General features: G+C 47.9%; 1 pseudogene; it reads left to right on the top strand.

The window, feature by feature from the left end:
* Positions 1-8,785: 8,785 nt before the first annotated feature.
* On the top strand, positions 8,786-8,913 carry LOC136591249 (U2 spliceosomal RNA; annotated as a pseudogene).

The raw sequence follows: 8,913 nt of genomic DNA, 5'->3' as shown, positions 1-8,913 counted from the left end.
AGGTGCTTGCTTGTCCTGCGGCTAGCGTGTTGTCGGAGAGGGTGTTTAGTGCGGCTGGGGGAATCATCACAGATAAGCGTAGCCGCTTGTCAACCGACAGTGCCGACAGGCTAACACTCATCAAGATGAACAAAGGCTGGATTTCCCCAGACTTCTGTTCTCCACCAGCGGACAGCAGCGATACGTAAGCAATACGTAGGCTGCACCCGCGGATGGAAGCTACGTTCTCTCTCACCATCCAAAACGGGGACATTTCTGCTTCATCAATCTGTGTCTAATATTCCTCCTCCTCCTCCTCCTGCTCCACCTCCTGAAACCTCACGTAATCACGCTGAACGGGCAATTTTTCTTAGGGCCACAAGGCTCACTCAAATAATTTTTCAGAACAATTTTTATAAGTTTCAATGCGCTTAAAAGCATTGGAACTTTAACTTGAACCAATTTTTCGTTACACTGGGCTGCCTCCAGGCCTAGTTACCACTTAAGCCACATTAACCAAAGCGATTAATGGGTTTCACCTGCCCTCTTGGCTGGCCATGGCCAATTTTTGGGATGTACATTAGTACTGTTGATACAGCAATTTGTGTGGGCCCTCGCCTACAGTGTAATCAAATTAATTTTTAGCCCACCTGCATTACAGCTGACGTTACCTCAGCTGTGTTGGGCAATGCAATGGGATATTTTTGTGTACCGCCGGTGGGTTCCAGGGAGCCACCCATGCTGTAGGTGCACACTGAGTTTTTAATACATCTGTACACTTCTAAAGAACCCGTCTGACCGGGGCATGCAGTGTGGGCCGAAGCCCACCTGTATTACGCACGACATTACTACCTCAGCTGTGTTGGGCAATGCAATGGGATATTTCTATGTACCGCCGGTGGCTTCCTGGCACCCACCCAGGCAGTGGGTCCACAGGGAGTTAAACCTACATGTGTCCACTTGTAAAGAATCCCAGTCTGACTGGGGCATGCAGTGTGGGCCGAAGCACACCTGTATTACGCACGACATTACTACCTCAGCTGTGTTGGGCAATGCAATGGGATATTTCTATGTACCGCCGGTGGCTTCCTGGCACCCACCCAGGCAGTGGGTCCACAGGGAGTTAAACCTACATGTGTCCACTTGTAAAGAATCCCAGTCTGACTGGGGCATGCAGTGTGGGCCGAAGCCCACCTGTATTACGCACGACATTACTACCTCAGCTGTGTTGGGCAATGCAATGGGATATTTTTGTGTACCGCCGGTGGGTTCCAGGGAGCCACCCATGCTGTGGGTCGACAGGGACTTCACAATAGGGAGTTGTACCTGCCTGTGTCTATGAATTAAAAAGCCCGGTCTGACTGGGGCATGCAGACACCTTGACAGAATGAATAGTGTGTGGCACATAGGTTCCCCATTGCTATGCCCACGTGTGCAGCTCCAGATGGCGGTGGCACAGGATTCTATTTCTCATTGCTTCTGTACAGCATTGTGGGCTATCGCTCCGCCACTTTTAAAGAGGGTCGCTGCCTAGCCGTGCCAACCTCTGCAGTGTATGCCTGCGGTCCCTCGTCATGGCAGACGCAATTCTAAATAGACATGAGCGTGGTGTGGCATGAGGGCAGCTGAAGGCTGCGCAGGGACACTTTGGTGTGCGCTGTGGGGGGGAGGGGGTGCGGTTGGGCAGCATGTAACTCAGGAGAAGTGGCAGTGGAGTGTCATGCAGGCAGTGATTGTGCTTTGTTGGAGGTAGTGTGGTGCTTAGCAAAGGTATGCCATGCTAATGAGCGCTTTTCAGAAGTAAAAGTTGTTGGGAGGGGGGGGGGGCCCACTCTTGCCGCTATTGTGGCTTAATAGTGGGACCTGTGAACTTAGGATGCAGCCCAACATGTAGCCCCTCGCCTGCCCTATCCGTCACTGTGTCATTCCCATCACTTTCCTGAATTGCCCAGATTTTCACACATGAAAACCTTAGCGAGCATCGGCAAAATACAAAAATGTTCTGGTCGCCCATTGACTTCAATGGGGTTCGTTGTTCGAAACGAACCCTCGAGCATCACGGGAAGTTCGTTACGAATAACGAACACCCGAACATTTTGGTGTTCGCTCATCTCTATTAATTATGTAGATATAGATTATATCTGAATTATAGATTTTGTGCATATAGATTAAAGATAGATTTTAGATGATATATATATATTTATATATCTACATACATACACAAACACATAAAGCTGTATTATGTATATATGTAGATTCTATAATGTATGTTGATTATATAATAGATCTGTTGATTGATAGATAATAGATCTATGGATTATCTAATTAATATAGATGATAAAATTACACAGATATAAATAATCTAAAATCTATCATCTGGATATAATGTATGTCTATAATCTACTCACTCTATCTATCTATCTATCGCTATACAAATAGCAAGATTTATTTCTCTATATAATCTATAGTTATGGATGGATGGATGAATTTATTTATGTATGGTGGGGAAAAAAAAAGGCCTGCTGTACATTTTAACTTCTTCAGATGACCATGCTGATCTATTCTTATTCTTACTAGGGTCTACTAATGCCAGCCCAGGGGAAGCCAATAAAGCCCTATGGGCTCGAAGCCAATTTTCCTTTTTTTGGGAAAAAGTTTCCGTCCGTCCCCACTCAAAATGCGTCCACCAAAAGAGATCTCTCAAAACGACCGACGGACGCACCTTCAGAGGCAAACTAGTGCTTGCTTCTAGTGTCATCGTCTGCTTAACCATCCTGCGTAGGGAGGTGACGAGTCCTGCAGGCTCTGCAAGCCTAGGATGCGTGAGCACGGTGCAAGAGGAAGGACTGAGGAGGATGTGAGGGGGAGGGGGGAGGGCGCGGTTGAGAAAGCGTTGGGTGGGGCTATGCAAAGGTCTTCCAGCTCCCTCAGAGCATGCCGGGTTTTTTTCTCCCACGCGTGAAAAACGCAATTCTATTAAAATTCCATCCGCGGGTGCAAAAATCAGTTTAATGGACCACGGATGGCCAATGATTCCCTAGGGGAAAATCCGCTGCGGAAACCGCAATTAGATTTTGCTAGTGGACATGAGGCCTTAAGGCTCCTTCCCACAGACGGATCTATTCAACCTAATAGCTCAATGCTTACGGTGCGGAATTTCACAGCGGAATTCCGCTCCGTAAAATCACCCGTCCTCACCCACGGCATGCTCTATTTGCCGCGGGTGTATGCGTGGACGGCTTCCATTACAGTCTGTGGAAGCCGTCCATTCACGCTATCTTTCGCTGTAGCACAGCGGAAGATAGCGTGAAACCGCCTCTACGCCTACCGCGTCACATGCCGCTGCGGTGCGTCACGCGCTCGATTGCCCATGCGCGCTGAGGCGTCATGCAGGACTCCGAAACTGGAGGTAAGTATTGGGGTCTCTTGGGGCCGCCGTGACGGGCTCCGCCCCGGAATTCCATGGAGGAGCCCGTCACAGCCATGTGCAGCCGGCTTTACAGCGTGGGTAATCAGGAGTTAAAAACATAAATAAGGTAAAACAAAAAAACAAATTCAAATCACGTTTTATTATTTACTAAAAATGTGGATTTTACACCAAGTGTCATTCCCTGATAAACCAAAGGCCGCTGTGTTTGGGTATCTTTTCTGTTTACTCAATCGGTGTAAAATATTGCGCAGTTTTTTTCATGCTCCACATTTTTCTTAATTCACTTTTATTGACCATCCGCGGGTATTTATCTACCCGCGGGTGGTCAATGCATCCCTATGGGGTGCGGATCCGCGTGCGGGTGATCCGCTGCGGATTTTAATTCTTCTTTTCCCCGTGGACATGAGGCCTAAAGGCTCTGCATATCCAAGTGATTCTGATATTGTTTTTTTGCCACATGTTGTACTTCATTTAGGTGGTGAAAATAGTCTGATAAAATTAGTGTATATTTATTAAAAGCGTCAAAATTGAGAAAAAATTTATAAAAATGTAATTTATTTTCAGCCACAATATCTCAAACATGTGCAAACATACTGTACAAATCTTTGATAAGATATATATTTCCATCTGTTTACTTTATTCTGGACGCACATTAGAAAAACTTCAGTTTTTTTTTAACAATTTAGGAGACGTACAAATTTTACATTGATTTTTAACATTTTGAGGAACACTTTTTTTTCCTGCACCAAGCCAAGATTGCAAAGTCTCATGGGTGTCCAAATGATAGATCCCCCCACAAATGACCCCATTTTATAAACTACACCCCTTAATGTATTCACTGAGGGGGTCAGGAGGATTTTTACCCCACAGGTTTTGTCAAGAATTAATGCAATTTGGAGGGGAAGAAATTAAATTTCATATTTTTGCAAATATGTCATTTTAATTTTAATGATGGGCTTTTTTTCTATATTGCACATGAAGATGAGGATTGGCACCCCAAAATGGAGACCCCCCGTATGTCCCGTGTTCAGAGATATACCCATTGTGGCCCTAATCTTGTGTCCGTATGCACAATGGGGCCCAAACCGAAAGGAGCAGCCGGTGGCTTTGTGAACAGTTATTTTGCATGAAAGTGTTTTAGGTCCCATTGCTCACTTGTGGAGCCCTTGAGCACTTTGGAGAACCCCCACAAATGACCCTGTTTAAAAAACTAGACCCCTTAACGAATTCCTCTAGGGCTGTGCTGCGTATTTTGACCCACAGTATTTGAATGAATCTGAGCAAAGCAGAAGGAAAAAAGTTAAAGTTGTACTACCTCTAGCTTGGATACAAAATGTGAAACAGACCCTGTTGTATCGCCTCTAGCTTGGATACAAGACGTGATATGGGTGGGCAAGCTGCCACTTGGGATGCATTATGCATTGACACTTGGGGGTCAGGATAACAGCATGCTGACAATAGAGGGCAATGTATAGCTTTATGTCTTTGGTGATGTTAAATTCATTCTCTGTGGCTGATTTTACACAAGTGAGCACTATATCAGCCCGAGAAACTCAAACCAATATCTCGCATGGCAAATATGCGAGTGTGTATGCATTGCGATGTGTGTATGTGTGTAAAATATATATACATACATACACACATACATATACAAACACACACACACCGCTGTAGGAGCAACTGTAAGAAACAAAATAAATGGTGGGAATATGGCGGCCGCCTGATCTTTCACGCACATAGTATTCATAGGGGAGGTCCTATATTTTCTCGGTCAAGTATTAACGGGAGAGAATACTGCTGGTGAAAACGAAACCACAGAAAGCTTAGGCTTAGTTTTGTCCCAATATACGGCCGTGACAATCACCAGCGATGCTTTTTTTTTTTTTAGAGGATTAAATCGCATCGCTGCCGCGCACATTAAAAACCACATGTTTTTGTTTAACGCGCAAGTCGGTAGGACTTTCCAATGTTAACATTGCAGCGCATATTTGTCGCCTTGTGATGCGATAAAACGCAGCCTCCATAGGATTACATGGGAGATTTTAAAAAACGCACTGCGCAGAAGGACACAGCAGGCTGCGATTTTCTCTCTCAACATCACATCAGTGAAAACCTTGCTGAAGGGAAGGGAACCGTCGGGAATCATTGGCTGCGAAATCTGCTTTTTTTTTTTTTCAATAACCAACGCATCGGTTAAAAATGGCGCGATTTTACCCGCCGGTTTGAAACCACCCTAGAGAAAAATGGGCAAAAAGATGGAGAACTGGGAGGTGACCCGCTAATCTCTATGGTGCTGTAAGTTTGGGTAAATCCAATAGGTGGTGCAACACGTTTCTGTATTTTCCGTCAGCTCTGTACAGGTAAGCGGAAACATTTGTCCATTTTCATCAACAAATATTTAATTGATTTTCTAAATTATTGATTTGACAAAGTATATAATAAAACAAAAGAACTGTTGTGATGAGTCTATGGATGAACCTCGCCTTGTTTCTCAGTGGTAACGGGTCTAAATCATATTCCACATTATTTGAAAGATGCAAAATTGGCCAATCGTTACATTTCGTATTATTCGGTTTGCATAATTTAATTCTTAACCCCTTAGTGACTAGCCCATAGTGTTTTTACGTCCTGCCCAAGTGGGCCTTAATCCCTGAGGACGTAAAAACATGTGTCTGGGTGGATGACAGTGATCATGTAAAGTTAAAAAAAAAAGTGTGAAAAAGTAAAAAAAAAAAAAAAGTTAAAGTTTTAAAAAAGTTTAAAAAGCGTACGTTTCATCTCCCCTCACGGATCATATCCGTGAGGGTGGATGAAAGTACGCACGTAAGGCCCCCAGATTTATCCGCGGACCTTACCCCAGCTTCTGCGCACACGCCTATCGCCAAAATGGCGGACGCATGCGCAAAAGCTGTGGATTGCCAGGATAATTTAAAATCTCCCTGCTCCTGGCTACAAAACTGAGCCAAGAACCTGGAGATTTCACGGGGGGCCCCGGTGAGTGGTTCCTGATCCCGTGTTCGCCGTTATACAATGGATAATGGCGATCACGTAAAAGTTTTTTTTTAAAAATTGAAGTTTCATCTCCCCCTCACCGATGCGATCGGTGAGAGATGAAACTTTTTACCGGAGGCCTCCGTATTTGCACCCCAACGCGATCCTCATCCGTGAACTTACCCGGATTCTGCACATGCGACCGCTGGCAAAACACCGGACACATGCGCAGGAGTCGGGGAGTCCAGGAAACGTAAAATCTCCTTGCTCCCTGGAGAGCCTGGAGCAGTGACCTTGTTGAGCGGTCCCCGGTCACGTGATAAAAAGGTAGAGATCTACCTTAGGCCGGTCTCACATGACCGGATAGGAATTACGGATTCCGCATGCGTCTGATCCGCGGTAATAAGCAGATCAATCGCATTGGATTACACAATTCCGCTCACATTAGTGGGTTGGAATTATGTAATCCACTCGCAGAAAAGAGAACGCAGCAAGTTCTATTTTACCGCGGATATCCGCAGCATAGAGCCTATTGTGCTCCGTGGTCGCGGATATACCCGCAGCCCATACGCAACGACGTTGTAAAGAGAATTCTGAAGGCACCCATTGAAACAAATATGTTTGTGTGAAGCGGCCCTTACTGTACTTTTGTTAGCATGAATCAAGCACATTTGCACCCGCAGCATGTTCTATTTGCTGCGGGTGTACGCGCTGACGGCTTCCGTTCACGCTATCTCCCGCTGCAACCAGCGGAAGATAGCGTGAAAAAACGCTTCCCCACCTACCGTCGCGCGTCATATGACGCGGCCGGCGCGTCACGTGACACGGACGGCCGCGTCATGTGACGCGGTGGGCGTGTCACATGACGCGAAGGCGGTGTGCAGGGAAGTGTCTTCACGCGATCTTCCACTGGTAAGTATGGGGTCTCTGGGGGGCGCCGTGACGGGCTTCACTGCGTAATATTACGCGGCGGAGCCCGTCACGCTCGTGGGAAGGAGGCCTTAGGGGCCTCGTTGCTCTTTCTAATGGGCAAGGATTGGCTTTGTTTAGTGCTTTGAGAAAGGGATGAGAAGAGGTTCAGGTCCTGGTTATCTCTGTTTTGGCCACTAGATGGTGCTGTGGTGCATTGATATTTGAATTGCACTACACTTTAATGGAGCCTGCTGTCGGTCTGAGAGCTCCGGGGAGAGGACCTCCGTTCCCCCGCTGCACGTCAGAAATAGTGAGTACTGCTTTAAACTTTGCCTGGTGTTGATGTGCTGGGAGGATCACAGTATCCTCTCTTTTTTACTTTTCTGCTCTGGTCTGGCTAGTATGCCAAGCAGCCTGCTCGACTCAGGGGGGAGGGGGGGCGAGATGGCCGCTGCCTCACAGGGAGCTAGAGACTAGGTGCAGATCTTCCGGTGTGCCCGCCCGTGCTGATTGTCGGCTCTGGGGAGCAGGAGGGGGAAAACCACCAGCGTGGGGATTAGTCCAGCGGGGGATCACCCTGATGATTGTATGTGCCGCCGAGTTGCAGGTTGGTGGCCACGGCGGTATATTCAGAGGGAGGGAGCCGCGGCTGTGTATTTGCAAGGCGCTGCGGTGAGAGCGCGGGCACTGAGGGTGACAGAGCCTCCCCTCCAAGTCGGCAGGGGTTACCTTGTGCCATAGTCCTCTGCTTGGGGCTCCGTGAGCGGTCCTCGCCGGGTGTTTCTGAGCGCGGTACTTGTCGGGTTAGGGCGCGGGCCGCTGTGCAGGGCCGTGGCTCTTCGGCTTCTTTTTGGCGGCTGGAGATCACCAGGTGAGCCTTGTCCGGGCCGGTTGTGGGTTCTGGTGGGTCCCCAGGTGCTGTGCTCTTGTCTGCCTCTGTTTGGGTCACTGATTTGACCCAGAAAAGGGCTGAAAAGGGAGATTCTGTGGAGGAGCAAAACAGCGTGCGACCTCTCTCCTTGCTTGCTAAGCCACGCCCCGGGCCATAGTGTTTTTACGTCATCCTGAAGTGGGCTTTATTCTCTGAGGAAGTAAAAACATGTGTCCTGCAGAGACTAAAGCCCCTCGGGCTCTGGACGTGACAGCTCCATGCTGTCGGTGTCCGCAGCATGGAGCTGTCATCCCGGGCTGTTCGGACCCGCCCACCCCCGACATTGCGATCGGCGCTATGCAATGGATATGGATGCATTAGACACCTGCAGGTAGTAAAATACCTGCGGATGTCATTTTTCCCTGCAGGCGCGGGTCCCGCGTGCAGGAAAAAATCCGGACATGCTCCATTCAGGCGCGGGTCTCCCGCGGGGACGGCTCACCCTGGTTGAGAAGGTGTTGGGCGGGGCTATGCAAAGGTCTTCCGGCTCCCTCAGTGCATTGTGGGTGTGCCCGGAGTGCTGGCTGAGCGTGTTGCATCTGATACGTCCCCTATCTGGGGATCATATATTAAATGGATTTTTAGAACAGGGAGCTGGAAAAAGTGCTTGCTCTGTCCACTCCGCACATTGACCTGGTATTGCAGTACCTCCAGTACTGGTGCACCCCCT

Source organism: Eleutherodactylus coqui, unplaced genomic scaffold, assembly GCF_035609145.1.
Source record: "Eleutherodactylus coqui strain aEleCoq1 unplaced genomic scaffold, aEleCoq1.hap1 HAP1_SCAFFOLD_72, whole genome shotgun sequence".
NCBI classification, from domain to species: Eukaryota; Metazoa; Chordata; class Amphibia; order Anura; family Eleutherodactylidae; genus Eleutherodactylus; species Eleutherodactylus coqui.
This window is presented reverse-complemented; position numbering and strand designations above follow the sequence as displayed.